Source organism: Takifugu flavidus, chromosome 4, assembly GCF_003711565.1.
Source record: "Takifugu flavidus isolate HTHZ2018 chromosome 4, ASM371156v2, whole genome shotgun sequence".
NCBI lineage: Eukaryota > Metazoa > Chordata > Actinopteri > Tetraodontiformes > Tetraodontidae > Takifugu > Takifugu flavidus.
The window spans coordinates 5,677,911-5,700,778 of NC_079523.1; the positions used below are offsets into that span (position 1 = coordinate 5,677,911).

The 22,868-nt window shown below is 45.3% G+C and overlaps 1 protein-coding gene across 2 annotated transcripts in view; it reads left to right on the forward strand.

The window, feature by feature from the left end:
* The window catches only part of prickle2b (prickle homolog 2b), a 52,268-nt gene that overhangs the window by 9,839 nt on the left and 19,561 nt on the right, over nt 1-22,868 (forward strand). Inside the window, exon 1 of one of the 2 annotated variants that reach the window (XM_057030396.1) lies at nt 11,401-11,626. The exons of the other annotated variant lie outside the window; for it this stretch is intronic. The gene's annotated coding sequence lies outside the window, so the exon portion shown is untranslated. Of the gene's footprint in view, nt 1-11,400; nt 11,627-22,868 lie in introns of those variants that run through there. 2 annotated transcript variants of the gene reach the window in all.

Sequence of the window (22,868 nt, forward strand, 5' to 3'; positions counted from 1 at the left end):
ATCCTGCCATCTGTTCTTTGACCTCCTTATCAAAAAAGGCTCCACGGTTCCTTTGTGTGGGTGTGTGTGCATGTGTTGAAGAGGTGTGTGTTTATTAGTGTGTACACACCGTAGCTGTCAGTCAGTCATCCTGGGCCAGACATGGGCGGCCAATGGTTGGTAAAGCCTAAAACAGAGCTTGTTTAGGGTTAATAGGGTCACGCTCCTGCCAAATGTGCACATGTGGGACTTATTTTGGTCCAGAGGTTAGCCTGGCTGTGGGTGGACGGTGTGAGTGGGGGTTCACTCGCTGCGTGGGCATCCGTCACGCTCGTATTTCAGACAGCTTTCATTCATAGATTCAGCTCAAATATCTAATTACAATTCAGGAAGCTGATTGAAATTCAGCCGTGGAGCTGAAGAAAGAGCTAAGAAAGGAGCTGTGAAGCCTGCGAGAGTGGAAGCGATCCTCAAAGTTTGCAGCCAACTCGATGTCGCTGCTTCCATTTTGATTTCTGTTTGGCTTTTGAGCCCTTTAATGAGACGGTTGTGCGACGTCTCCGTACGTCTGACTTCTGTCTGGAGGTTCACACAACCTTTAAAACAAGAACAAACAGTGACATGAAATGACATGTGCATCCTCCAAATATGATAATCATCTTTGCTGCGGAGTCCGGTTCAGAAGAAAAAGTCAGTTATGTAGACACTACAGCCCTCGGTTGTCATAGAAACTAACTGTCAGACACTTTTATCTCCAGCCAGAAAATGTCCCAGTTAATTTGTGACTAAATTAACTGCTCATGTTGAACACTGGCTAATAAAATACACCATCATCGGGATTAAAGGCTGGTCAGGATGGAGCAAAATGTTCTGAATCAAAGCAGATAAGAGGGCCCCCTAGAGGGAGTAAAGGATATGTTTAATATATGTTTATATTTATATATAGTTTTCCACCTCTTTTGCTTGAAAAGCATGGGAATTATATGTTCTCGCATCGCCTTTCCATCGACGGCATATGGAGGAGTGGAGCAACCTGATATGGCTGAAACGCCGTCGTCTGAACACCACATGGTGTTCGCTGAGCGCAGAGACGCGATGCCAGAGAGCTCAGGAGCGGCTCTGCTGGCTTGTGGTAAAAAGGAAGACGCATCATCATTTTCTCGGTTATTTCTTTCAGCGTTCAACAAATGGAAAGAGGGTTGGGGGGGTGGGGGTGGGGAGGATGATGCCAATGTTCTGCTATGGGTTTTTTTTGCAGTATGTTTTAAAATCAAGCACACTGAACCACGCAGACGGTATTCAATCTTTAACCCGTCATCATGCTGATAATTACACTTTCTTTACAGGCTTTCTCCTCCCACTCTGCTGCTCTGTACCCCCCCTCCTTTTTTTTCCATTCTTGCGTCAGCGTTGCTCGTTCGTCAGGTCCTCTTATTTCTGAATGTCTTTACCGCGTGAGTCATCCCATTTTACAGCTATTTGGTCCTGAAATAGGCTCTGAATTGAGGCGGCGCGCATTTCTTCCTTTTATATTCAGTTGTTTAAGGAATCAGAGGAGATGAGCATGATCTGAGCTGCTGTGTGGGAGGTGCAGCTTGCTTCCGGCAGCTCGTCTTTGTCCAGTTCTAGTCTGCAGAAATCATTTAGTCCTACAGTTTCAGAACATCCAGCTTTGGCACCGCGTCCACGCAGTCCTGGCAGGTATGGCCACTTCTCCATCTGCATAGTTCAGCAAATCCCTCGGCCACAGAAGCATCCAAGGCCGGTTCTGTTCCACACCAGATCTGTCCCCAGTCTGATTGGTTCCCCATATGGTGCAGAGTCGCGAGCGCCGGCTGATGCTGCGTAGGTGCTGACTCACGCACATAGTTGACCTGTATTCGATCTCTCTTCTGCAAAATGTGCGCATAAAGTTTTACATCAGGTGCTTTGCATCTTCTCGTTACAGCACAGTTGCTATTAGCGTCTCCCTAAGGAAGGCTGCGTAACAGCTGCCGTCACCGGTTATCATCAGCCTTGGTTCGCATTATTTCTGCACCAGAGCGTCATCTCTGATTAATCCACCTCTGATGGGCAGGCGTTTGTCAGGGGTGGGGAAGAGGGGCGTGGCTAGAGGAAGGCCTTATTGATTGGGAGACGGGGAGAGAGTTTGAAAAGAGGCCCAACGTGAATGTTTAGCACACGAAACTTCAGAGATTTGCAACATTCCACAAGGAAGCAAGGGGGAGGGAGACGGGTGATGTGAAAAAGTGTGTGTGTGTGTGTGTGTGTGTGTGTGTGTGTGTGTGTGTGTGTGTGTGTGCGTGTGTAAGGGTTTCCAGGTGGTGTAAACTAGCTGATGACAGTATCTTTGTACATAAAGATGGCGACTGTTTCACCACCACAGAATGATTATTCACCCCCCCTCCCTCACACACACACACACACACACACACACACACACACACACTTTGAAGTCCCTTTTCGCCCATTTTGATCTCCTGTGTTCCCCATTGCAATGATTTACATCTTCATGCTGCTAACCTTTTGTAGTGCAAAAGACAGGCTCGCTTTAATTTGGGTTAATTAGGCCTGAATTTCAGATGGGGAATTTTTAAATGAGATGCACCTTTTATCAGGTGAAAATTTGCAATGCTAGTGATGTGTAACATATCGTCAAAAACTAGGGCAATATTAATGTCTGTTTCGGCTTCTGGAAGCTCTTTCTTCTGTAATGACACCACAGAGAGGGAGGAAAATGTTCCGACTAAGCAGAAATAGCACCAATTAGGAAGTTAAAGAAGTCTGACTTTACACGGAAAGACCGAAAGGGAATAATAACATGAAGAAACATGGAAAATGAACGAAAAGGTTTCAAATTTAAAAAAGTTCACGACCACATTGACACATGGCCTCACATGGACACACAATGAGGAGTTTATCTGGGTGATCTAAGCGTGTCACAGTCATTAAATTCATTTTCACATCAGAAAAGTTGCGTCGAGAACAGAGAGATAATCTGATCAGATACTTTTTTTCAGCTTTGTAACCTCCTTTTAAATTAAATAACCATTCTGTGGACATGTGACTACTAATCAATTGTACTACATATAGAAGCCGGTTCCAAGAAACAAGAGCACATGTGTGTGTTTCCTGCGATGGACCAGTGACTCCAGCATTACAGGAATTCCACAGCCCTTCAGGACTGCTGCAAATCTAAAAATCTGAAGCCCAATTTATTTATTTTTTAAAGGAAATTTTGGGGGGTTTTTTTCTCCCCTGGGTAATTTTGGTGGAAACGCATCAAGGGTTCGGAAAATCCTCTTCAGGGTCGGATGGTGGAAAGGGGGCTGTTGTTTCCCAGAATAATGTTTTCTTTTGCTCCTCTGTATTTTGTCTGTCTCTGAGCTGGAGATGAAAGGTAGATGACAGCTGATCGCTTTCTAAATGAGATTTTCTCTTCCTCGTCTTTGCCCCGTCTCGTTCGCGGCTCCGCAGGGGAATCGCGTCAGGCAGGAGCCGCGAACCATGAACAGAAAGAGCCGGGACAAAAGACGGGAGCCCATCGCAGGGAGGCGACAGAAGGGATGGAGTAATTGTCACACCAAATTCAAACAAAGCTCCTTCTGTTGTCAAACTCTGCCTGACGAGTCGAATGTAAATTTAATCTGGGATTCATGAAATCTGGACACATGAAAATTTGTGCAGAATAGTGATTTATGAGCCGTAACTGTTGTCAAGGCGACGTTCAGAACTCATTTGATTTCATTTCCAGCAGGATCTGGGATGTAAAACTCATGTCACGCTTCATTTATAGGTCCATCCATTATTCATCTGTCATTTGCTGACTGGAAGGAGAGCTTTCGGACCCGGGCCAGGTTTACCTTCAAGTTTGTACATGCTGATCGGGACAATAGAGAGCCGGTGCTGAATCACTGCCCACGTGTTAGCGAGGCAGCGGGAGCAGAAATCAGGAGTCCATAAACGCCTCGCCACTTGCTGGATCAGCACCAAATGTTCAACTTGACTGATAAATCACCAGATTCAGAGATCGTCGACAATGACCAAGAAAAAATGGCTGAAGATTCAATCTAATTGAAATCCAATTACCCAAAAACCAGGTTAACGGCAGATGGAGGGAAAATGGGGAGGTCATTTATCTTTCCCATTAATGTAGCTGTTCGAGTTCTGCCAGCCAAACAGCCCCCCCTCCCCCGTGCACGCACACACACACAAACACAGACACACACACATGCCCAAGCTTTCAGCTGCCTTTTATCCCGAAAGCAAAAAGATAATTGAAGCCTCTGTGGAGGAATGAATAAATTCTCCTCCGATGACTTTTATTTTTGTGTACACGAAAGTGGGGGGTTGGGTGTTTTGGGGGCTTTTTTGGAGGGGGGAGATGTTGCATGTGAAAATATGAAATATATATGCATTAGCAGTATGTGTGCAGGATGCGTCTGTGCGTCGTGGAACGGATGGTCTGATTCGAACCACGCTGTCTGTCAACAGACATCTCCCATCATTCCTTTGTTCTCTGCCCCCCCCCCCCCCCCCCAACACACCCACACCCTCTCATTGCGTGGCTTCTTCAGAGAATAGCTGATATATGACATCTGTTGGAGAAGAACTGAATTGTGGCCGTCCCCAGTGGCGCATGGAAATGCATCCTCCGCATTTTTTTTCCATGTACTGTGCATCTGGACCGAGGGTCGGAGCGGTGGGGAGACGGGGAGAACAATTTTGGATTGATAAAGAGCAAAATTCTCAGTCCTTGAGTTCAGGAATGGCTCCCTGGATGACTGGACGTACTGGGAGCGAAGTAGGGAGGGAGGGAAACCAAACATAAAGGAAGTGACAGTCTGTGGTCAGAAAACCAGCCTTGTTTCCATCTGAATAACTGTCTGAAACTCCAGCTTCCTCCATTATCCACAGTGGTTCTGCTTCCTGTCCAAGCAAAGGCCTTGGTCCACCGGTCAAGTGTAGGAATTAGACACTTTTCTGTCGAAGCCTTTAAGAAGGCGGCATTTCCTTTGTAGCTCTAAAGTCGCTGACCTCATCTTAGGTGCGGTCTCCTGTAAAGTTAGCATAAAGAGGGTGTTCATTTGCCCCCAAAGCCTCAGTGCCGGGACACGGATCGGCTTCCTCACAGATATTCTGGGTTCTGACACAATCTGCAACCGGATCGTGCACACAAGGGGATTTTTTTTTTCTTTGTTGTATTCTTTATCCATTGAAATGCCTTATAAATGCATTTTGATTACAAACCTTTAGATTAAAATAAAATGATGGACCAGTTGTTTTTAGTTTTTCTTCGGACGGACGGGTTGCATTTAAATGATGTAGGAGCAACAGTCCGGTGGCGAGCGGCGTCTCATTTTCAATTTCATTTCCTAAATCCCCCCTCTGCCCCCTAGAGCTCACCTTTAAACAGTGTCTGCATTATTCATGGAGCAGAAAGTGTATGATTGTAGCTATGAAATATGCATGAAGCCTGGTGCTTTAGCCCACCACACCCAGAGATGGCAGGGAAGTCATTGTTTGGTGTTGCCTGCTTGTGTTTAGGTCTGATTAGTATGTGGGTGAGCACCACAATACGCGTATCGCTAGCAATGTGAGCACAGTTTTGTCTGGCTCCCACAACCCCAGAGGACTGTTTGAAGGTTAAGACTTGGAGGTTAAGGTTAGAATTAGGGTTAGGTCAAAGTTGCTGTCAGGCAAGTCCTCACAAGGATCGAAGTAGAAAGGGGGTTGTTTTTCTGTGGTCTTTTCGTGAATTGGAAATAAATACAAAAAGCTTCTGTTACAATCAAGATTGCTTCTAGGCGCTTTACAGAATCCCAGGGCCTGACCCCCAACAAGCCACAGTGGCAGGAAAAACTCCCCTTTAACAGGACAAAACCTTGAGCAGGACCAGGCTCATATAGGGGGACCCTCCTGCTGATGGTCAGCTGGGTAGAGAGAGAGGAGAAGGGGGGAGAACAGGTAGAGGAGAATAGGTAGAGATCATAGAAATACATAAATTATAACAAAGTGCTGGTGTAGGGGTTGAGTGGGTCAGCGGGGTAGAGGAATCAAAGCACACAGATGGAGGTAAGAGTGAGGAGAAAAAGAAGCAGCATCGGATCATCAACCAGAAGGAGACTGTTCTCTTCTGGGGACTGTCAATAAAAGCAATATCCACTGATTGATTGTGTTGCTGTGTCACATAGAGCTGATCCCAGGAGACCATGTGTGTGTTAGGAGAGGGTGTCTCAGCTGCTGTCAGAACTGGGGGGGGGGGGGGGCATGTCCCTCTTTTGGACACACTCCAGCAATCTCATATTGTAAAGCCTCTGTTGGGACAAACTAACATCCTCACTTCCCACCCTGTTTTTGATTCATGGTATCGTTTGTTCAGGGACGCAGGAGAGCCAGGCGATGATTTTTTTTAATCAGACCAAAGTGAGAGACGTAGCGTTGGAGTGTTACACTTGGAACGGTTCACGGAGAGAGGTTTCCAGCGTCCCCGCAACCTTTTCTCCCTCTGGGCTTTGTGGCGGGCGAAGACTCTGGTTCAGCCACAGTTCTCCACACTCACGCAGCCTGATTAAAGTCCCGCGCATGAATGACACACGCGCACGTCAGAATCTCAGAGAAATCTGGGGGAGAATCGCTGTTTATCCTTTTGCGGTGGAGGCGATCTTCAACCCAGGGCTGCTGAAACCACTCAGGCATGATTCAGGCAGCAGAATGTGGCCCCCGCACAGACAATCTAAACAAATCAGAGGTCAGTCAGGTCACGGCCTAATCAGACATGACTGTGCACGTCTCGTATCACGATACCTTCTTTGTCTCAGATGTCTGTGTGTTTGATTCCCAACCTACTGCAGATGGACGGCAGTAAACACAGACAGTGTTTGATTACTCATTACATTACATTTATGTGCATTTAAGTCTCCCACCGAGGAGCTCTAAAGGATGTTATGACCCTACTTGGACTCTATTTTACCTAACAGTAGGAATTTTTGACATTTAGTAAACTTTTAGGAAGAAGATTATCTATTTTTTGACATGGCTCTATTTTTAATGCCAGACACCAATCAGATATAAGACAATCTCTAATGGACAAGGGATGGAATAGAAATCAAATCAGGAAGTGAGGTATTTTCAAAGTATTAGAATCAGATGACTGTTTGGTGGAACAAGAAACAAAAATTGGAATTGGATCAAAAAAAGATCAAAAATGTCCCGGTTAAAAGTTAAAATCGAATTCAATCTGTTAAATCAGTCGTATAACTGCACAATAATGGTGACCCAAGAATAGCTCCCTGGGGCGCACCGCATTAAGAATGTAATTGTGCTTTGTTAGAAGCCAACGTTAATGAGACAATCATTAACAATCCAGAGCTCTGATGCAGACAGGAAATAAGCCGTGTTCTACAATGTCACTATTGCTAGAAGCCAGAATAACATGTGGTTTTAAAGCAGTGCGGTAAATCTTGAGTAATCCCATCCCAGCGAGTCTGGTGTCTTGATCCAGTGTCCTGGAGTGAAAGAAGCAGCAGCTGACAGACATTTTCTTCCACTCAGATATTTTCCTCTCTCTTCTTTGTCCTCGACGTGTTTAACTTAAAACACGGAGACAGAAATCCGTCATTCTCGTGAAGCAAGGAGCGATTATTTCTAATCAGACACACGACTGCTGTTTGCTTTCCCTCGGCGTTCCGTCTTCTTGTTTGGTTCTATTGACAGTGCTGACAGCCGCTCTGCGCAAGTTATTAGCTGGCGTGCACGTAGGTGGAGGTCAACAAGACAGTTAATGATGACACGGTGATTAAACGTGAAGGCCATGCCAGCGCAGGAGAGCGTGCACGAGCTCTGCGCGTGTGGGAGGGAGAGTTAATGTGGCCGACAGCGCCTCTCCTTCTCCATCTCCCCTGACCATGCTTCCTCTCTTTGTTCCTTGTGTACTGGACTCTTCTCCGTGTTCCGTCTGTGGAATTATAAACTTATCAGAAACAGCTGTGAAAATGACTGTTGCAGGATAATGACGCAGACTTTTGTTTTCCATCAGCAGAGCCTCAAAAAATCCCCTCAAACGTTTTAACCTTGCTGTAGCTTTAATCCTTCAGTGTGTGTCTTCGGCAGGTTTAGCCGTGTCCAGAGAACGCTGCAGGTTCTGCCAAATGTTGGGCTACTAGGAGGGAAAATGGGTGCAAATTGTCTTTTCATCCCCTTTTTTTGCATGTTCTCCCAGCCAAACACTCCATATATCCTCCCTCTCTCTGTCCTGTCTCTCTTTGTTTTCATTCTTTCAACCAGAGCACACATTTCATTCTGCCTTGCTGTTCTCTTCTTCTCCCTTTATGCTCCCATCTATTTCAACCCTGTCTCTTTGTTTTCACATCGTTCTTGGCTGAAGTTCTGCATGTGTTTGTGGTCTCGCTGCTCATCTCTTCACCCTCCACACTGCCCGAGAGAAACTTGGAAGCCCACAGCCAGAAAGCACGAGGCGATGAGAGCACTGGTGCAAAGCATTTGTGGTGATGGCATGGACCCATAAGTGACATTCTCACATGTTTTAATGACAGCCAATCATATTTGTCAGTATTTAGCTCAACTCTTGCCATTAAGATAATAAATACAATCATAAATATATATTTAGAGGTGGCCAAAAGTGAGCCTAATTACATCACCAGCACAATGTGGGAGCAAGTGGAGAAAAGTATTTGGGTCAGAAATATTTATTATTTTGTAAGTTGCCACAGTCATTTTCCCTTTAAATGTAAAAAAGGCCCCAGTACGTCCTGCCAGTTCCTGGAGTGGCTCTGCCTGTTCCAGCCTTCCTCTCTGCACACCTCTGGCCCCGGGTCCTCGCTCTCCACAGGACCCTGGGATTGATTGATAACGCCGTTTGTTCCTGTGTGTGTGTGCGTGTGTGCGTGTGTGTGTGTGTGTGTGTGTGGAGGGGGGGCAGAACATGACTTATCTATTCTGTATGGAAGGAGGAGGGAGCTCTTTCTCCTCCCTCTCATTTCCTGAACACACCTCAGGCCCTCTTCATGCATGTCCTGATTTCTACAATGACAAATGATCTCATTTTTGGAAAAGTGTCACGTCGGTCGTTAGGAAGAGTGGCGGGGAGGCGGGGCCTTTGTCTCGGTCACTTCTGGTTTGTGTGTACAAAGAGGCCCAGTTGTGCCTGTCACAGTAGGGTGATGCCTATTTTAGTCGCAATGACGAGCTTTTGTACCTGATGTGAGGGAGGTCAACTGAAGAAATTTAGTTTCCATGGCAGCAGGAAAGGAAACATGAAATGTTGCTCTTTGTTGTACAGTCAGCACACACCAATTTCTTTGATTCCTGTGTTTCATTCATGCCTTTTCTTGGCTGCAAACTCAAAATGAGGGTGGAAAATTGACCTTCACTGCAGTGTTGAGCACCTGGACCTGAGCATTTCTATTAAAATCACAGTATTTGAGGCAGACAAGGTTTTTTGAAGAAAAAAAAAAAAGATTTTCTATCCCACCTCAGAATTATGAGTAAGGAAGAATTCAAACACTGTTCAGGATTGCTAAAATCTTTTTTTCCTTCTATTTTTTTCTCAGAGGAAGTACAGATGATCTCTTCTCTGGTTCCACTGGACACAGCGTCTTGAAAGTGGAGACCTGTTTTACGTCATTAGCTATGGAAAAGTCCCCAATTGTCCGGTGTATTTGTCATCTGAAGCACAAATGTTTGATGGATGGAAATGACTTCAAGGCTGGATGGATGGTTTTAGTGCTGCTTGTTGAACATTTAGCAGCTGCATAGATCAAGAGAAGAAGAGCCCCAGTTTGAGTGCCAGAGAAGAAATGACGAAAACCTCAAGCCCATCTTTGCTTTGGTTTTCTCTTCCTCTTTTTCTTTGACATATGACTGACAAAGCGAGGGGGGACGGTCCTTTCTACGGACGGGTCTGGTTTAGGATCCGGAATGCAAAGATCCATTACAAGGTCGCAGGCAATGATTTAAGTCGCCACTCTTCACTGAAAGTGCATCAATCCAAGTATTCCAGCTTTTGAAAAGTTCTCTAGCAGATGTTTCCACCCAGACTCTGTCCTCTGAGGATTTACAGTTCAGGACGGAGGATAGACTGACTGACTGCTGAAAAAGGAAAGACAGCACCAGCACTCTTTACAAACATAAAAAGCAGCCACTGCAATGCTAGAGACACCTCATTCAAATTTAATTCAGTGAGAACGGTTCGGATTGTACATGCAGCAGAGTCAAAGCGTCATTTCCAGCCCTTCAGGCTGTGCTGCTGTGTTATTCCTTTTAAAGAAGGTTAGTTATAGATATATGTAGCCAGACTAATCCACAAGGGGAGCATGACGTTTTAAAAGCATTAATGAGGTCTTTCGACGTTGAGAATCAACTTGCTGTATTTTACTTAGTTTGGCCACTGTACATAAACCTAAAAACGATCTATTCTGGTCTCTGAAATAATATTATATGTTTATGATAATGACAGACAGAAGACAAATGAGTTTAAATAGACACTGAAACAAAAACAAGCTCTATAATTTGTTCACAGGGAAAATCAAAGAGGGAAAGCCTGGATTGGCTCATGTGGGCAGCGCGAATCGTCTGTTCAGACATGTCGTGTTTGTTTATGTTTTATTCCTCCGCCTCAAACGCTGTCTTCGGTTTTCATTCACCCCGTGTCCTGCGCTCCCATTGGCTGCACTCCTGACGGCTTTGGTATGGACGCAAAACTATTAAAGAAATCGGAACTTTGGTGGACGCCACGTTGTAAAGGCCCCAGTCTCCCACATTCCAGGCTGCACTAAATTAAGCCATTGTTTCCCGCTACACTACAATTTAGACAGGATCTTTGTAGTTAGGAAACATGACTCAGTATTCGCTCTCTTCTGGCTCTCTTCCTGGTCATTAAAGCTGCATTTCCACTGAGTTCAGATCATTCTGCCCCCATCGTATCCTGCAGATTGCAATCTACTGACACATACTTCTCTTGCTTCATGTATTCAGTCTTCCTACATGCGTCCATTTTCCATGCTTAGACTCTGATTTGCTAAAGTTTAGCAGAGTGAATAATCTCTCATCAATGATCGATTGAACATGGATGATCTCAGTGTGTTACATCGGCAATGTTTATGGATGCTTAACAAATTCCAGCCATTAAGAACACACTGCAACACACTGTAGTGACAACCACGTCTCCCTCGGTGGGTTTGATCTTGTGAAGTGAAGTCGGCAGAGAAAGCTGGGGATGTTGGGATGGGGGGAAAAGGCTAAGTGCTGTGAGCAGTGGGAGGAGTTAATATTGTCTGCCCTCTCAGCAACCAACTTGGTGGTCACCCCCTGATTGCATTTGTCTGCTGGAAAAGTTTGTCGTTGTCATTTCCTCCCTGGCGTCCGCCTGGCTTTTCCACAGCACTGACCATCTGCAAGGTCCGCTCCTCGCTTCTTCTCCACTTGAGCTCGCAGCATTCATTTCTTTTCCATCTCCTCTTGCACTCGCCCAATCTGGGGGAAAAAAGAAAAAGAAGATGAAGACAGATTTTTTCAATTAGGGGGAAGCCGTTGAACGTGTTGGCTTCGGGCTGCCGCGCTGCTGCTGCTGCCCCCTCTGAGATCCTCCTGCAGTTTAGTGTGCGCGGCCTCAGGGAAGCGGGAAGTGGTGAGTAACTTTTAAACATTTTCATCCTTTATAGGCAACTGCTGATTTGCTCGCACCACCTACTGAGCTGATTGGCAGATGAGGTTTCTCTGGTGGGGAATCGAGGTTAAAATCTGCAGCCGTCCATTTGATCCGGCTCAGATTGCAACTGAGGAACGTTAATATTTACATTTTGAAAACACGTGCGAGTTGTTGCATCGATGACGGTTTGGATCATCCAAACATCTCTGTCCATCTTTGGGTGAAGTTTGACCCTGATTTTAACACTGAATCATCCTACTGCTACATTTCAAGCGTCACAGAAGTCTCATCTTTCTATTCCCTCCGGGGTTGTTTTGTTTGGCTGCTGGGATGGTTGTCAGGCGTGGGTGGTATTATCTATAGACGGGTGGTGAGATGTTCTGAAGTGAGAAATTGTGAAAGGAAGAATGAAGCTGAGCGTTTCTTGGTGGACTGTGCTGGATGAAGAGGGGAACATTGTGGGGAAAGCGGTTAAGAGGAGGGCCCTGTCCTCTCAGCTGTTGTGATTCAAGTTGTCTGAGAACACACAAGCCTCCCAGCATCTCACAGCTGTGCGACATGCCTTTCCTTTTTTATTTTTAACCTGGATGCCTATATTAGCCCGCCAGGTCCAACAGACTATGTTGGCGAGTCATGTGTTTGGTTCTCCATGTGCCTGCGCGGTCTGCTCACTCTGGATGACTCTGTAGGTGGACGCCTGCTTAGGTCAGCGCAGGAGTGTAGTTGCCAGACGCACGAGGGCCTCTTATTTTTCTGCAACGCGAGCTGTGTGTTCTGCCTCAAATCATGCCAGATGTGACAAGTTTAAGAGCACTTTACATGTGCGCGATCCACCAGTGGTCCAGCCGTATTTACTGACTCTGCGAGTGTTCCTGTAAATTGCCGGTGCATTCCACACAGACATGTTGGCAGCTCTGATGATGGCACCCTCGTGTGAGGGGTTGGTCGGGGAGGGTTGGGTTTCCTGTAGCATAGGTCTAAGTGCTCTCTTCACCTGGGCTGGACGCACCCACCCACATCGACGATAGCATTAACACAAGGCATTGACGGATTAAATTTGGTTGCTAGGGAACATAACATGTGTTTTTCTGGGCATGCTTGTGTGGGCGTATGGCATCAACAGTGGATTTACAAGACAAACTGGATTAGGTAAAAGATGTGGAGAGATCATCCTCTTACCACTTCCTTTCAGGCCCTAAGAAAAACATCCCATACTTCGAAGTTCAAAGAGAGTAAGAGGACGTTTAAGGCCGGGTGGGGGCGGGTGGAGCGCAGAGGGAAGCAGCTCCTCTGTTGCAAGGAGCTCAGCAATTGATTTGCTAAGCGAGTGGTCGGCCCCCCCGATCCCCTGCGCGGTGTATCATCTGTATCGATCGGAGCCACTGATTTCAGTCCTGTTGTCATCGTGTGGCTCTCTAAAAAGGTCAGTCAGCATCAGTCTTAAGTGGGGATCACACGTCCAGGATCGATATTTGTGATGATTTAACCAACTAACACTTGACAACATCGCTGTCAATTTTTGCCGCCCACGTTTTTCTTCACACCTTCACAACGCGACAGCAGTCCTGCTGCACCTCCTTCTGTTTAAGAGGAATTTTTAGGTAGCTTTTCCTTAAATCTTTAGGTGTGAGTTCAAAGATCGTTCACTCGGGAGTTTACCAAGAGTGAAACAATGAATGAATGTAGACAACAGCAACCATCCATGCTGATACCATGGTTTACAATTTCAGTAACCATTTCATACAAGATTAAAACAAGGGTTGAAAACCTGAAATCCTAGTTTCCATGGTGAAGGTAGCTGTCTACCTGGTAGGACAGAAGACTTGGGGCCCTCACGGGACTAGGTTTCCCACTGGCTCCAGAATTTATGTTTTATTTCCAGTCATTTCATGGGAACCAGTCAAGATAAAAGTTGAGGGTAAAGTACAGGAAAACTGGGTTAGTGGGTCTGTCGTCACCAGATGTCACAGTTATGATGTGAGCCCAAAGGGCGGATTCAATTTCAACAAAATGTCTCTCAGACACAGTAAGGTCAGATGATATCGGAAGGTCATTTTTAATTATATATGCTTTATATATCAATACCAGCATGAATTATAACTGTAGTCCTTTGTGCATTTAGAGAGAGAGAGAGCCAGAAAGAAAGAGAGAGAGATAGAAATAGAGAGAGAGAGAGAAAGCACTCTGGAGACAAAGTGCAGCCAGAAAAAGCCAGCTGCCACTCATCTCTGCCAAACTTGGCCACTGATAAGGAGGACCATAGGGAGATGTCTGCACTCAGGCCTTGTCCATCAAACACAAGAACCTCTTCACAAGAGAGTGTTGGAAGTGACTGGGAGGGGGAGGAGGGTGCCACAAGAAGATGGAGAGAGTGGAAGACAGACATGGACTGGCGGGGAGAGGACTGCAGCAGGGTGTCGAACAGAGAGGAGACAGTCAAAGGCCGTCAGAAGCAATGTGGAAGCTAAAAGTGCTAAATGTGACCCCTCCTTGGTCGAGCCGGAACGTTGCAAACATTTTAACCAAACCCTCAGTCAGTCTTCTCCTTAACTGCCTCAAGTGTCAATGAGATTAAGTCAGTGAAAAAAAAATTCCCGGAGCTGTTAAAGTTGAGTTCACAACAACAGCGCGTTGTTAAGACTTTACAATGGCAGACATTTTTTCCCCCCTGAACACAATCTGCTTCCAGGAATGTAAGCAGGCAGCGAGGCAGCAGTTTATAAAGGCATGAAGACTGGATGTGTCAGTGGAAGCGATTAGACGGGGACTCGGAACGCTCGTATCCCTCCGTTGAACTTATCCCGTCTGAGCGTTCCTGCTGACGGGGACAAAATGAATTTTCAACAGTGGACGGCCGTGTCACTATGAGTCATTTGTTTCTGAGATAACGTATAAACAAAACAAGAAAAATGTCTGTTTTGTTGTTTTCTACGTAGTCACCAGTGTTCAAAGAGACCCCAGATGTGGTTCTTCAGCCGTCGTCTTTCACCGTCTGCCACGTCGCTGTGAAAGTGGCTCCTCATTTAGCTAACAGCTTAAATGTTACATGTGAAGAGATGGATTGGACTTTCACGAGTCCTTAAGTCACCGTGAGACTAAATGAGGAAATGAGGCACACAGCTGAGCCACGCCATTAGCGGCGTGCTAATTTGATTTTCCTCTGCACCTCCCTTGTTTTTCCATCTTGTTTGGGGCCGAACACAGAGCCCCGGAACGTCACCTCCGCCTGTGGAAAGAGTTTCACCGCGGAAACATTTTGCAGTGGAAACTCTTTGTTTTTTAGCCATATGGTTCGCGCGTCGAACTAAACGGTGCTATTTCTGGTTGCGCAGTGTGCAGAGGAAGTGCCTGCTCTCGCACAGTTCATTAAAGTCATAATTAACAACGTAATAGCGGCTCCAGAAATGCGTTTTCTTGCCCTCTGTGACATTGATAGTGTTGGCTTCCCGTGTGCAAATTCAGGGTTTTCAGTTTTCACTTTGGGTTTTGCTGTTTTTGTTTCCTGCCATCTTGTCTGGGAACTTTTCTCTGTCCATATGGAGACGCACAGAGAAATTGCCCTATCTCCTTTAATCCTTGTTTATAATGCCAAGTTGCCATAAATACAGGACTGTGGGGAGCACTTATGGTAATACACCCAGTTTGTGGGGCAACAAAAGCTTTAATTAGGCGGAATGCCAACCATATGGGATGGCAGGTAGGCCACTGGTGTGGTCTAAGGATTCAGACGAAATGAACTACAGGCTTTCAACTTTCTGTGCTGCTGGTTGCTCTGGCAGATTTTTGTCCCACGAAATGCTTTAAGTTTCCATTGTGTTGATAAAATATGGACATATTTCTTTTTTAAGGAATTATTTCCAGATTTAGGCTGAATGGAAACAGCTTAATTATTTCTCAGAAACTGCTGAGAGGTTTTATGATACTTTATAAAAGTTATTTGTCTATATTTATCACAGGTTGTTGATTAAACTATGATTGACTCCTAACAATGTCTGTTTTGAAGTCAGGCATCTGACTTTACTGGTATATTGAAATGATTTGCTTTTATTGCACTGTTTTCCTATTTATATATATATATATTTGGATTTTATTTTCGGAAATTGCAGTCAAACTGCACACTGGGGATGAATATATTTGATAAATGAAATAACTACGAGGCCTTAAAGGACCATCTTTAATGATTCTCCCCGGAAAATTTCAGGATTATGTCAAAAACAGAAAAGCTGAAAAAGTAATTTTTTTGGTTCTTCACAACTCGTCATTCTGCATTCTCCATAAGAACCAGTGGAACCTTCCAAAAACGTATAACTATACAGTTCATTTCAATATCTCAGCGACAGCAGTACAGAGTTAATGAAAGATGGGAGGCGGGGGAGGGGGGGTGTAGAGTGGAGATTAGAAATAATATCAGACAAAGGGTAAGAGCTGGAACAACCTCAGGAGTGCAGGGAGATGAAGAGACAGGGGTGTGAGAGACGAGCGAAGGACCTGTGCTTCTGCAAAAAGGAGTGAGGAACGAGGTTGGGCGGGGGGGGGGGGGGGGGGGGGGGTTAGTGGGATTGAGAGTGGTGCCAAACTGTCCCAGAGGTGATGAATGAGGCCATAATGAAGTATCTGTGCTCCACTGCCTTCGCCGCTGGCTGGAGAATAACCGTGGTTTTGGCATGGCCACAGGACCTGTTCAATGAAGCCAAGTAGAGCGCGCACGCACACACACCCACACACACACCCCACACACACACACACACATACAGGTTTACAGATAGTTTTGTTGGCAGTCACTGTACAATACGTGATGCACACAGGAACCTGTGGCAGATAGTCTGCATCTCCCTCCCACTCTACCTCCATCCCACTTCCAGTCTCATCCTGTCTCTCTCTGGATGGTGCCTGCAGGATCTCGCCGTTGATCGTTGAGTGTAGCAGCCTAGGACGCTGCAGTTGTCCACGCAAACAAGTGATGGATAAGTGCAGACAAATGCGAGACAGTCAGGCTGCTGTGTGCTTTTTGATGCTGTCTCCTCAGCTGGAGAAGTCAGCATTTTTTTTTGGGGGGGGGGGGGGGGGGTCTCAGCTGCACTCACAGAACATCTTCAGTATGAGACAGTTAAAACCTGTCATTTACCCCTGAAATGTGACTCTCTACGTGAAATGCAGCTTCTGTATGTCGAATACATGTTGTTTTCAATAGATCCATCTGATATTTATGTTGATATTGGCAGTATAAAGTCTGCTGTGCTGCTGCAGTAACAGCAGTAGGAATGTGATTTAAGAGCAAACTGCGCTGGATCGAGTAGATAGCTGGAACTTTATTATTTTTCAGATCATCCTTTGAAAAGAAAAAACAAGAAAAGAAATGTGCAATAATGCAACAGATCTCAGAGCTGTATGCTACAAACCAGATCCCAGAAACATGGAACGTTCCAAACAGGTGTTTGGGATAATAAATATAACAGAAATATGCCTGTGCTTGCAAACTAAATCAAGTCAGGTTGCATGAATATACAAAGCCATTGCTGGGAAAGCCAAACAAACATAAAACCTTGGAATATTTATCCATTAAAAGTCAAATAGAATGAAACAAGATGGCTTGTTGAGAGTTTTCATTCATTCAGTGACCCAAAAGGATTTCGATGTTAGAAGAAAAGGGTCTAAATGCAGTATCTCTTCATTTTTCTGGTTTTTCATTCAATATATGTAAAGTTGTAGTTGATTTTTTGTTTTTATTTTTAATTCTGCTGCACGTCTGTCCAGTGAACACACGGCTGGTAGCCATTGTGAGCTTTGCTGTTCCAAGGTTGGAGGTCAATATCGTGTGTGCGTGTGTGTCTGTGTGCTTGAATATGTGTGTGTGTGTGCGTACTTTGGCTGAGCTTCGTACCGACACAGATTGTAGATTCATTTCCAAACAAGCAATCCTTCTAACAAAGCAGCCAGCAGACTTCTCTCTGTAACCTCCCCTCCACCGCTCCAAGCTGTTCTTTCTCTCTGCCTCTTCACCTTCAGGATTTTTTCTTCCTCCATCTTGCCGTCTTATTTTCTGCCGCTCTGTAATTTGCCCAGTAATGGTTTAGAGATCAATTCCCCGCAGCCCGTGATCATGTCTCCTCCTGCTGTGTTTTGCCAAATCCATACAGAATGGAATGTTGGAAGACTCACTCACTCACTCACTCACTCACTCACTCACTCACTCACTCACTCACTCACTCACTCACTCGGGTTTTTGTTTCATTTGAGAAGCAGAACGAAGGAACGAGAGATAAACATCCGTGATCAGTTGATTGGAGACAGAGAAAGATACTTGTGAGTACAGTGGAAAGACGTGTGTGAGCTCTCTGGAGAGTTACGACATTCTAATAAAATTATCATGCAGCTAATATTTCCTGAACAGAGAACTGGGAAAACCCACATTCCATACAGTGTTAGCTTGATTAGATTACACACACAGATGCAGCACGTTTGCCTCCTTTCTAAAACCTCAGTGTTTTGTTTGGGGGGTTTTTGTCACATACTTCATCCAAAATCTATGAAATCGGTCTGGGAGGCTGCTTAATCACGCAATAATGCTGCCACTGTTGTTCTGGCCCTCTGCAACGTGTGTGTGCAAGTGAGGGAGCCCCCAGTGGAGCATATAGTTTTAATGAGTGGGCTGGAGACAAGCCTTATCACCAGCTTTCCAGTCTTGGCCAGACTTTAATTAGCTCATAAAGGCTTAGCAGAGACCTTTCCGTGGTTCTACAGAGGAACAGGTTTGCACAGAGGCTGACAATAGGCAAAAGCCTCATGGAAATCATGTGTTGGGGTTGATGTGCTGTGTGTGTGGTTTTGGGAAGAGAATAGATTTAAAACAGCGACCTGGAGCGCAGCCTATCAGCGACCTGGAGCCTTCAATGTTGCCTTTGCAGCACTTTTCTTCGCTTTATACTTTTAAAGGGACTAAACAGTATTTTTTTCCAGACTACCCCCTGAAAGTTCCCACAGTCTCCCACTAAAGAGATACGATGGGACAGTCCGTATCTTTTCACACCCACGTCTGTGTAACCAGACTGTCCAATTGGGTTTTTTCATTAAACCCACAACATTCTCTTATCAGCTCTGTCGCGCCTCTTCCTTTTCCCTCAGTCCAAGTTTTCTTACATTGTAGGGCCCCCCTTTATAGCTGTAGCTTTTCCCCCCGCACACAAAGGCGTGCACTCACCGCTCGTGACATGGAGGTGTAAAAGCGGTCGCTGCCGCTAGCACCCGGACAGCAAACAGAAGTCAAAAGGGCCCCACTGTTTGCTTCAGGTCAATGTTAGTGGAGAAAGTTGGTTTCCACCTCCTGGTCCGCCCAGCCCCCATTCACCCAGCTCTCCGTCCTAACTAGAGCCCATCGCCATGAAACCTGGCGGTGTCTGTCTGCCCTTGCATTGTAAAAATTTCCTGCTAACCAACTTGTTAGGCTTCCTCTGTACGCACGCAGGGCAGAAACGGTCCATCTGCACAGACTCTGACAGGCTAAGAAACAGCTTGGATACGACCCGCGTGTCTTCCTGTCCAGCGTTGCTAACACAATTGGGTATAGGCGATGTGCATTCGATGTTTGGGATTCTTTTAACTCAATCATCGCACGCACACACACAAACCACACATATGCACTCGCACCCACCACATACACCACCTCATGGGGCTGAAGACCCCCATCTACTTAAAATGCATAAAGAAATAATAAGAAACAGATTTAGACCATCAATTAATCTTTGCAATACTGGTAGATGCTCTTGTGTGGCAAACTTTCCCTCCAGGAAGCACACAGGCGCACACACACACACACACACACCACACACACATTCACACGCACACACACACACACAAATTAAGTAAATAAACAGATTCCTCCTCTTTCTCATTGAATCTGTTATCTGTCCCTAATTTGTTTTGGAATCTCACAGCAGGCTGTATGACTGGGCATTAGTGGAAGAACAGAACAACACACCATTCGGACCCCCTGCAGGACCGACAGAACACGGTCGCGTGCTTGGCTTCAGTCCGATGTACTTGAGGTGCAGTTGTTGGTTTTTCTCAGCAGAGTCTCTGGAGTGAATATGTATGACAGAAGAGCTTTATCCACAATTATGTTCCCTCTTAGTCTCTTTCTCCAAAGCTGCTTTGTGTCTTTGTTTGCTTACGTGTGATTACCTGTGTGTGTGTGTGTATGTGTATGTGTATGTGTGTGTGTGTGTGTGTGTGTGTGTGTGTGTTGTGTGTGTGTGTGTGTGAAAATCTCTGCTGACTTAAGGCCATTTTCTTCAACCCAAATCATCATGTTTTTCACCAAAGATGGCAACACCTGGAGCTTTTGCATCATGCAGCTGCACCCACACACGTGATGTGCTTCCTCTTTTGGCACAAATTTCCTTCTTTTCCAAGACGGCCTGGGTTTTTCTCCTTGTCATAAGTTGTTTATCTGTAATGTTCACTCAGAAACCACCATTCTGACTTTAATGGTTCCCAATCTGCGTGACAACACCCAGAATGATCCCATGTATTCAAATACATAATTACATCCTTACACTCGTCTGCTCAGCGTGATTCAGTTCAGATGTGTGTACATGCTGATTTGGAACTTAATGTTCTTGAGCCGTTCTGATTCAAAGCGACATGTCGACACATTTTTGAATCCAACAAACGAAAACCAGCCTTACCTTTCGTGTTCTGCTCACTTTGAATCACCTTTGCACATTTCATATCGTTTTTTAAAAAAAATTATTATCATCCTGTCACAGCCACATAAAAAAGAGTTGAACGTTTCTTCCCGCTGTTAATAAAACTCGAAGTGAAAGCTCATACTTGTGCTTTTGATTCTCCTGTCTAAATGCTTGATCTTTTTCCAGTGCGTTTTAATAATGTAGAACAATGATAGATACATTTTCATTTGCGGCCTTTGCGTTAGTTTACAGTGACAGCAGTGGAGCCAGCAGTCCTGGCTCATGGCCTTGCATTCCAGCTCTCATATTACAGCTGAAACTCTCATATTTGCACTTGTTTTCTTCGTCTTTTTTTTCATTTTGCTAAAAGGTCTGTGAGAGACTGTGACAAATCCTGTCATTTCCACTGCAGCCATGCTGACATATGACACCAGCCGCTTTGTGGGTCGCTTGAACACAACCGCACAAGATAATTACTGCAGCTATCAGTAATTATCAGAGCCAGTTGATACAATCTGCATGTTTTACATTACACAGTGGGCCCATTATCGGTTTTCTGTGTTTGAGCGTGTCACTGTGACAATCAATCTTTCAGTGAAACAGATGTATGCCTGCAAGTGGGACCAATCGGTTAAAGAACAGACTAGTTCTTTGGATGGTCACGTTCTGTGGTTGTGAATCAGCCCCGACCTGATTCTGTTTCTTCTTTCACTGTTGCACCATGCAGGATCTCCTGAGGATCAGGTTGGAGGTGTCTCCTCACCTGTCTGGTCACGCCTGCAGCGGCCAGCTGCAGAGGCTTCCCAGTCAAGTTGTCAGAGTTACTGAGGATCATGTGAGGGGAGAGTTGGGCTGCTGGTGGAACAAACCCACCACCAGACCCCTCACATTTTTATAGGAGTCTATCACTGTTTCAGCATCCTTCTGCTCCAGCAGATGCTTCTGGGTGTCTCAATCTCATGGTTTGGGAGAGATGTTGCGTCAGTGCCGCGTAACTTTAGGACATTTAGAGTGAGTACAAGTGAGGCAGCAGGGTAAGTCTGTGTTCATATCAGGATTACTCCTGAGAAATGGACACAGAAAAACAGAAATCCAGGTCTGAATAGAAGTGTGTTGATGCTACCTAGTTGTATCCTTTAGTTTAATGGAATGGCTGTAGAGATCACAGTGAAGTGCACACATGCAGACCAGATCTGGCAGCTGCATCGTCTTGACCTATTAAGGGACTATTTGGACACACGGCCTCTCAGTTTGTCAGCACCCTGGAGAGAAAACTGGCAGACATGGTAGCAAGGCAGCAAGACTAAACAGAGGCTGACTGATGGAGGGTGGGTGGGGTGGAGGTGCTGGGCATGTTCAAAAATGTCTGGATTGGTGATTTATGTGCTCATTATTATGATGTAATGCCGCTCTGGTTAAAGCGACACGTTTGGCACCGTGTCCTCAGCGTGCTTCAATCAAGCCACAGTCATCGGGTGACATTCCCAATAAGAAACTGAAACCAAGGGGATTAAATACACACAGCTAAGCTACATATATGTTTCCTCCTGGTTTGAGGTTAGAGGAATCATTTGGAATGATGACTGTGACCGTTCAGAATTCCAAGTTTGCCGGGAGTCTCCAAGTTGATGACCAAATTTATAGCCATCACAGGACCTTTAAAGTTTACCCAGCCTGGCAGCCATGTTGGTGATGAATTTCTCCCCTTGCCTCTAAAGCAGTCATTTTTGACCAAGGACTCTGGGACTGTCGCTGGCCTGCTGGTCTCCATTGTGACTTAAGGTTTTTCTTCAGTGTTTTTAGTTCATTCATTTTTTACTTTAAAAGCCTATTTTAAAACGCTGTTTTGCATTGCTGTTTTGACAGCATTGCCATTTTCCATGTAAATAAAAAAGGGTTGCTTGTTTACAACACAGCAAAAATGACTGTAAAACCAGACCTTTAAATTCCATAAAAATAACGGTAGCTTAATGGTAGAAATGGCACAAGACGACATCCCCACCGGCCTGAAATCCCCCAAAAGCTTGGAGTGTCTGAAAGGGTTAACGGTTCCTCCTGTGTGTCACAGCCTCTAACTCCACTGTTTTTAAATGTTCTAGACATACACAAACACATCATCATCAGTTAAAGCCTCCTCGCGGTTACCCCCCCCGGTTTAACCGACATGCAAACACCGTATCGTAATGGTCCGCCTCCGCGAGTCAAACTGAACGGGAACCCTCCCGTCAGCTCCTTCCTAGCAAAACTTTGTCGTGCTGAAGTCACACAGGCCAAACCGTGAACATCGTGAATAAACTCCCTCCAGGAGATTACAGACTGGAGTAAGGCTGCATTTTCAAAAATATGTAATAAATTGCACATGGGGAGTGAATGTGTCCCAGATGTGAGGGGTTAGTGTTGTTTATGCTGTCTGCACCCTGGGATCTGCGCTATGTCATCAAAGTTGCCTTCTATTGTATCTGCTTCTCAATCTGTCCATATTTGTATTTTATTTTGCCAATTAGGCTACAGGGAGGTTTGGAATCATTCCCCTG